Consider the following 8,502-nt stretch of genomic DNA (forward strand, 5'->3'; position numbering starts at 1 on the left):
CAGCAGCAGTCTTATAGGGATGATTTACAGTCCCAAGAAACACGTGGACTTGTACGTGGCTGGGAGGAGGTAGCTGCGGATCATGTTGTCCTTAGTGACCCAGAGGACTCCAAACCGAATGCCTCAGCTAACCTACGCTGCATGGCCTCCCTGATCCTGCAAAGCCTGTGGAAGGATCCTCGTATTCTTCGGATCAAGGAGAGGGACCATTACTGGCTGGCCACTCTCCTTGATCCACGGTACAAGGGTAAGGTTGCCAACCTTATCTTGCCATCGCAGAGGGAGCAGAGGATGAGACATGTCCGGGAGGCCTTGCAGAAAGGTCTGTGCAACGCGTTTCCAGAGACTGGGAGGTTACAAACTCCTGGTCCTGGACAACATATTGCTGAGGCATCAGTCAGAAGGAGCGGTGGAGAAGGTGGCCGTCTGACTGATGCTTTCAGACAATTTTTTAGTCCGCAGCCCCAAGGTATGATCGGTTCCAGCAACCATCGCCAGCGTCTGATTTACATGGTGCAGGAATACCTAGGGGCAAGGTCAGACATGAACACCTTTCCCACCGAAAATCCTCTGGCTTACTGGGTCTTGAGGATGGATCACTGGCCAGAGCTTGCACAGTATGCAATTGAGCTACTGGCCTGTCCTGCATCCAGCGTTCTTTCAGAACACACCTTCAGTGCTGCTGGTGGCTTTGTTACCGATCACAGGGTGCGCCTGTCCACCAAATCAGTTGATTGACTGACCTTCATCAAGATGAATCAGTCTTGGATCACCCACAGCTACCAAGCACCTGAAGCTGATGTAACCGAATAATTTTTTTTTAAATATCACATCCCTTCAAGTCTGCCTATGCTGATGCTGAGTGACTGTCCTGTTATGTTGATTGTCTATCCTCTTCCTCATCCGCTGATATGTTGGAAGAACATTTCTGGTTCTGGGTGATGCCATCAGCCCAATTTTTCTGCCCCTGTTTAACAGGGGAGTTTAATTACAATTTTTGATGCAATGCTTTGCAGCAGCGCTAATTCCTGCAATAAAACTAGAGTATATGGAAGAGGTTGCAGTGTGGTGGCACCAGCACCAGTGCCTAAGGCCCAATTTTTCTGCCCCTGTTTAACAGGGGCGTTTAATTACAATTTTTGATGCAATGCTTTGCAGCAGGGCTAATTCCTGCAATAAAACAAGAGTATATGGGAGAGGTTGCAGTGTGGTGGCACCAGCACCAGTGCCATCAGCCCAATTTTTCTGCCCCTGTTTAACAGGGACATGTAATTACAATTCTTGATATAATATTTCACAGGAGGGCCCGTTCCTGTGCCCACCCAGAGTAACTGTGAGGACTTATAGTGTTGTGGCACCAGCACCACAACCACCAAAGGTCAATTTTTCTACCACTGTTCAACAATGGCATGTAATTACAATTCTTGATATAATCGTTCACAGCAGGGCGCTCCATCACCCACCAAGAGTCACTTTGAGGGCTTACAATGTTGTGGCAAAACCAACACCTTGTTCCGCCATTTCTGCAGAGCATATAGGGCAGGCCCCTACTTTCAAACATCCAACTTACAAACATCTCCTACTTGCAAACGAAAGGAGACAACAGCAAGTGAGATGAAAAAAGATGGACGACAAAACAAATTATACAGGGGTGATAACCCCTCCCTATATTTTCCAAAAAGCTTAAAAATAGTTTTTTTGACTGGAGCTACACTTTAAAAATGTACCAGTTGAAAATTACAAACAGATTCAACTTAACACAACAAACCTACACAGTCCCTGTCTTGTTTGCAACGCCTGTATACTGCTGTTCTGAGTATATAGGGCCTGGGGGCCACACGCATTTCCTTTTTTTAATATGGGTACTGGGTTCCCCTTAATATGCGTACAAGACCCAAAAGGGCTGGTAATGGGCAGGGAGGGCTACCCATGCCATTTTTCTCAATGATTTTCAACCATATTGCAGGAACCAGATATAACATTAAAACCGCAAGCAGTTTTAAATGGTGTTATTTCCGTTTAATGTCATTTTGTGCAGGCACTGTTCTAAACACGGGAAACACGTGGCACTTCACAGGCATACTACAGACACCCCCCAGGCACCATATTTAAAGGAATATTTCACTTTTTTTTTCACTTTAATCATCATTAAAATCACTGGTCCCGCCAAAACGGCCATTTTTAAAAATATTTTAGGCATTGACCCAAGTTCCCTGGGGCAGGAGCCAGGTCCCCAAACCCTTTTTAGGACAGTATCTTGCATATTAGCCGTTAAAACTAGCACTTTTCATTTCAAACGTTCGAGTCCCATAGACTTCAATGGGGTTCTAAAGTTCGTACGAATTTGGGGTCCGTTCAAAAGCTCTGGTGCGAACCGAACCTGGGGGTGTTCGGCTCATCCCTAGTATCATGTACAGGTACGTGATTTGTGCCTGCAGCTAGGAAGCGCACATGCCCTCCATCCCCACGGTGAACGAATTTGATTCAGAACCGATCAATCATCAGCTGATTGGTTCTGACCAATGTCAAAATGATGCAATCTCCTCTCCTGGAGCCCTTTCCGATCCAGCACTACACTGACACCAGATCACATAGGCACACATTTAACCCCTTAATCATCGCCCAGTTAACCTTTTTACTACCTAATTAGCCACTAAACTGCATTTACAAGCACTGGTAGGGGACATCCCCCGCCCTTTCAGTCGCCTTCCATGGTTTTCTCAGGCTCTCCTGTCCCACTGGGGAAGCCAAGAATGCAGCCTGTGGTTATGACAGCTGACCATAGAGCTGATCGGAGACCAGACTAGCTCCAATTATCTCCATGGCATAAGAACCCGAAAGATACAAACATTTAATCACTTTGGTTTCACCGGATATAAACAGTGCCATTGGGAAATTGGGAAAGCATCTTATCACGCCGATCTTGGTGTGGTCAGATGCTTTAAGGGCAGAGGAGAGATCTAAAAGCTTAATTCAAAAAGCATTAAAAGTTAAGATCACCATTAAAAAAAAAAATCAATGGGGGCGTGGCGATCACCAATGAAGACGGCTGCATAGTCCACCTGCTCCGCCGCTTGCCTCAAAATCTAATTCAGGGCCCCTTCTGCCATTCACAGCTCACCCAGCGACCAAACCTGTCTTACAGAATCTTTGGAGTTCCCATGCCATTATTAGTGGTCCAGCAGTGTCTGTGTCCTCAGGCAAAGGTGGAGGTGGTCGGTCCTCAGTCAAGGCACGTTTTTCTCTGTTTAGTGATGTTACTCATGCTATCCAGCCACAGCATGTAGAGGAGGTTAAGGACTGGCTTATTAAACTATCCTCATCCTCTACCATTCTGCCTCCTTGTCTACAGCTTTTCCTGAAATAGCTCCAGCATCATGCATGGAGGAGTTAGCTGAATTATTTGAACACAGCATTAGCCACTTGCTTCTTGATGATACACAGGCATTATTTTTTCTAATGTTGGCAGTCATGTTCCCCGGCTACAGCAAAGTTGGTTCCAGTAATGATGATGATGGGGGGAATGGGTGCTGGATAGAGAAGAGGAGAAAAGTGAGGGGGGGGGCAAAACCTCAACAAGGCAGGATGTCCTCCAGAGGCCATCATGGAACAGTAGAGGACAGCCACCCTATTCCATCAGATTGTAGAGCTATTATCTCCTGGGCCTGGCCCACATCCCAAAGCTCAGCTGTGTGGACCTTTTTTTATCTCATGTGCAGATCGCACTGTTGCTATTTTCAATCTCTGCTGCAAGCAGATCAAGCGTGACAAAAACACCAGCCATTTGGGTACCACATGCTTGCAAAGGCTTTTATCCTCCCACCACTCAGCCTGTTGGCAAGAGCACCTGAAAGACACACAAAAGGGACACAATTCTTCTCCTCCTCTCTTCTTACCTTTCATGTCTACCTCCACTATATCTCATGACCTCTCAGCAGCCTCCACTAACAGGGATTATGGTATAGCAAATGGTGTCACAGATCCTTGCAACACGTCTGTCAGCAGCACACTACCAGCTGTAGAGTATAACAGGAAAATTTCTCTACCCCAAGCTGATGCATTAAAAAAATACACTCCCTGCCACCCACATGCCCAGCATCTAAATTCCAGCTTGTTCAAATTGAGATTTTTAAACTCAGGCTTTCCATGTGGTTGATTCTGACCCCTTCCTTAAATTTGCAGAATGTTCTGTACCACAATGACAGGTTCCCAGTCCCTATTTATTTGCAAGCAAGGCCATTACAGCTCTGTACCATCACCTGGAAGGAAATATTTTGGCATTGTTGGGCAACGCAATCAGTAGCAAGGTCTACCTTACTCCTGGCACGTGGTCCAGCAAGCATGGTAAAGAACCATATATTTAATTCTCAGCACACTGGGTAATTCTGCTTGCAACAAGGAAGGATGCAAGACAAGTCTCCATGCTGGTGCTTGTTTTGCCGCCACATCTCCATACAGCTGGTGGTGATGATGCGAGATCTGTCAGCTCACCCTCCCCTTCTCCATGGCCTCCTCTGCTAAATTTTCCTATGAATTATCCCCCAAAGCGTTCAAGGGGCTATTCAATGAGTCAGGCTAAAATATGCTATTCAGTGCTTCAGCTGGTCTGTCTAGGGGACAGGAGCCACATCATTGCAGAGATTCTTTCAGCTCTGCAGTGGCATGCCCAGAGGAGGTTCACGCCATGGAAGCTTGAGCCAGGAATGGTGATGTGCGATAATGGCACTAACCTTCTGTCCACCATTCGACCGGGGAAGTTGACATATGTCATGCCTTGCATATGTCCTCAATTTAGTGGTGCAGCATTTCCTAAACTGTTGCCATGGTTTGCAAGATCTTCTAAGGCAGGCCAGAAGAGTCTGTGGCCATTTCAGACGGCCATACAAAGCCAATATTTGCTTGGCTGAAGTTCAGCAGGAATTCCACCTGCCCATTAACCGCCTGATTTGTGACATGTCCATCTGGTAGACAATGCTGCCATGTCTCTACATGCAGCAGAGGGCTATCAATGAGTACCTGTGTGATTATAGCACAAGGACAGGCTCAGGGCACCTCAGATTTTTCCCCCATGCCAATGGCTACTGTTAAAGGATGTGTGCACTGTAAGGTCACCATTTGAAGAGGCGTGGTGGAAAGGATGGTGAGCCGTGACAATGCATGCATTGGTGACACTAACACTCTTGTGTTCTTGCTGGAGCGCACTCTGCGTGGCATTATGGAGAGGGCACTCAAGGCAGAGCAGCAGGAAGAAGAAGAGGACTTCCTTTCCTCTCAAGGGCCACTTTATGCAGACACCATTCTTACAATGCCAACAGAACACACAAGAGGAGAGGGAGGAGGAGGATTCTGGCAGTTTTGGAAGCATTGAAGCAAAGGAAGACATACATCAAACCTTAAGAGATGGTTTTCAGTCCCCAGAAACCTTGGGAGTAGTACATAGCTGGAAGGAGGTGGTTCCAGATAGTGTAATCCTCAGTGACCCAGAGAAATCTGCTTCTCATGCCTTCATAAATTTGCGGTTCATGGGCTCCTTTATTTTTCAAAGCTTGCAAATGGACCTAAGAATTTTTTGCATCAAGGAAAATGATCATTATTGGTTGGCTATCCTACTTGACCACTGTTACAAGGGGGATGTTTTAGAACTCAACCTGCCCTTGCAGAGGGAGCACAGGATGAAATATCTTGATGACTACTTAAAGAGGAGTTTATTTAACACCTTTGAAGAATCTGGTAGGTTACAGTCTCATAATAAGGGCAGTTTTGGGGCTTCTGTTGGTCAAAAGAGGAGTGGTGGAGTAGGGCGCCCCCTAAGTGATGCAATTAAAACATTTTTTAGTCCTCAGCGCCAAGGGCTGTCAGCTTCTACATCCCATCTGCAGAGTCTGCATCATATGGGGAAAGATTATCCAGGGGCGAAAACAGACACAGAGAGCTTTCCAGTAGATGATCCATTGGGTTACTGGGACATGATAATAGTCCACTAGCCAGAACTTCCCCAGTATGCAATTAATCTGTTGGGCTGCCCTGCAACCAGCATGTTTCCGAATGGGCATTCAGTGCTGCCAGAGGTTTTGTGACAGATACACTGACTTTATTTCCTAGCTGGAATCTCGTCAAGACTGTCTATGCAGCCTAGCTTTGTGGCCGTTGATTCTATCTTGAAGTCATGTTTTGGTATAGGTTTCATGGGCACAATTAACACTCAAGGATCAATTTTGCTGCACCTGTTTGACAGGTGCATACAATTCTTTTTTTTTTACAGCAAGGCCAATTCTTCTTTCCATCAAGAGTACCTCTATAGGGTTACAATGTGAAGGCACCACCAAAGCCCAATTTTTTGGCACCTGTTTGACAGGTACATATGCTTTAAATTGTTTTACAGAAAGGACAATTCTTGCTTTCATCAAGATTACCTCTATCCATTCAATGCTCTCTCTGGTGGTGTGTTCGTGGAGCATTACATGGGGAAATGTTTCTTCCTTTCACTGGTCTGTAGATCAGTGGTGGCTTCAGTGGCAGAATGAGTTTGCCACTAAGCCCAAAACCATTCCTCAATGGCCTTACTGGTAAGCCAGTATTAGTGAAACTGAAGTGGGGTATGGAATACAAGGCATCCTGGTTTCTGTGGATGGCTACATGAACATGCAGCTCACCAATACAGAAGAGTGTACTGATAGGACATTGTCTGCACTTTTGTGGAAATGTTCTAATAAGCCGTAATAATGTATTGTATATACAAGGAATAGAAGAGGAGGAAGAAGATGGCGAGGTAAGAGAATAAAGCAATTTCCACATTTGTTTTGTATTTTTATTTTGAAACTTCCTTTTGAGGTTATTTTGTTTTTTGTATGTTTTGTTATGAAAAATAAGCAGATATGTTTTCAAGAGTACCTCTGTAGGGTTACAGTGTGAAGGCACCATCAACACCCAAAGCCAAATTTTTTGCACCTATTACTTCTATTCAAAGTCTGCAAAAGGGACACTAGACATTATCTAAAAAAAAATATTAATCTTTATAGAGTGCTATAATTTGGCTTCTTCACATAAGGCTTGCTCACTGTGGTCCAAAACTTTATTTTCATTCAAAGTCTCTAATCTTGTTTTGGGTGGACTAAATTGTGGCCTCATCCTGCAGACTGGCTCCGCCAGCCGTTGTTTACATAATAAAGAAAGCTTGCAGGATAAATCAATTTAAATGATTTTTTTCTTTATATATGTCAGTTTTTAGTAGGTTCTATACATAGTACAGATGTCCCATTGTACAGGCAGTGTAAGGGGACCACCCCAGGCACTATATTCAAAGGATTTTTTCTTTTTTATGGTTTTGCTTTAAGTATCATTAAAATCATTGCTCCTGTAAAAACAATCTTTTTGAAAAACATGTTTGCATTGATACATGTCCCCCAGGGTAGTTCCTGGGCCCCCATATACTTTGTATGGCCAAAAACTTGCATATAAGCCTTCAAAATGGGCACTTTGGATTTTTCAAGTTTGGATCCCTTAGACTATAATAGGGTTTGTGGTTTGGGTCCAAACTTTTGGCGCAGACCAAACTGGGGGGTGTTCAGCCCAACTTCAATTAATATATATGATAATTTACATAGGGAATGTCAAGGCTATTCACTATTTTTAATTCTCAGTATACATATTTAATGCTTTGTGTTAGTTAGCAGAGATCTTTTACCATTTGGCTTTACTTATGTCAGCCAAAGCAGAATAATGGGACAGTGCTGCAATGTCCTGAGCTCCATGCTGGCTGTTGATATCTTCAGCCCAGTGTCTTCCAGACCATTTCCATTGGCCAGGCCAAGATTTATGTCACTCCTGCATGTGTGGGAGTTTAGTCATTTTGGCATTGTCAAAATTATTACACTGAGCTGTGTATGCACAGCTCAGTGTACAATGCAGACAGGCAGATAAGTAACTCTAATGCCACGTACACACGATCAGATTGTCCGGCGTACATAGTCCGCCGAAACGCATTTCAGCAGACAATTCAATCGTGTGTGGGCTTCAGCAGACTTTTCCAGCGCGAAGTCCGGCGGACTAAGAAAATATTTTTGCACTCCAATCTTCCCGTCGTACTTGGGTTTCAGTGGACAATACGTTCATCAGTATGCTAGTACGGCGGACTATGACGCATGCTCAGAAGCAAGTACGAAAAAGGAAGCTATTGGCTACTGGCTATTGATTTCTATTTTCTAGTCCCGTCGTACGTGCTGTACATCATCGAGCTAGCAAACACCAGACTTTCTGTGTGTCCGTGTGGGGCCAAGTCCGTTGGGTAGAAAGTCCACCAGACTATCTGCCGGATGGTTTGCTGGACTAAGTACGCCGGACAATTCGCTCGTGTGTACGCGGCATTATGCAGAAGAGTCATAGGGGATTATTTACTAAAAGCAAATACACTTTGCACTACAAGTGCACTGCATGTGCACTTGGAAGTGCAGTCTCAGTAGATCTGAGGGGGACATACAAGGAAAATAAAAAAGATCATTTTAG

The 8,502-nt window shown here is 44.7% G+C and overlaps 1 pseudogene; it reads left to right on the forward strand.

Moving 5' to 3' along the window:
* Positions 1-6,520: 6,520 nt before the first annotated feature.
* On the forward strand, positions 6,521-6,720 carry LOC143998063 (small nuclear ribonucleoprotein F pseudogene; annotated as a pseudogene).
* The last annotated feature ends 1,782 nt before the right edge of the window (positions 6,721-8,502 follow it).

The sequence above is a fragment of the Lithobates pipiens genome, unplaced genomic scaffold (assembly GCF_037356315.1).
Source record: "Lithobates pipiens isolate NorthernLeopardFrog02 unplaced genomic scaffold, aLitPip1_a1.2 Scaffold_19, whole genome shotgun sequence".
Classification (NCBI taxonomy): domain Eukaryota; kingdom Metazoa; phylum Chordata; class Amphibia; order Anura; family Ranidae; genus Lithobates; species Lithobates pipiens.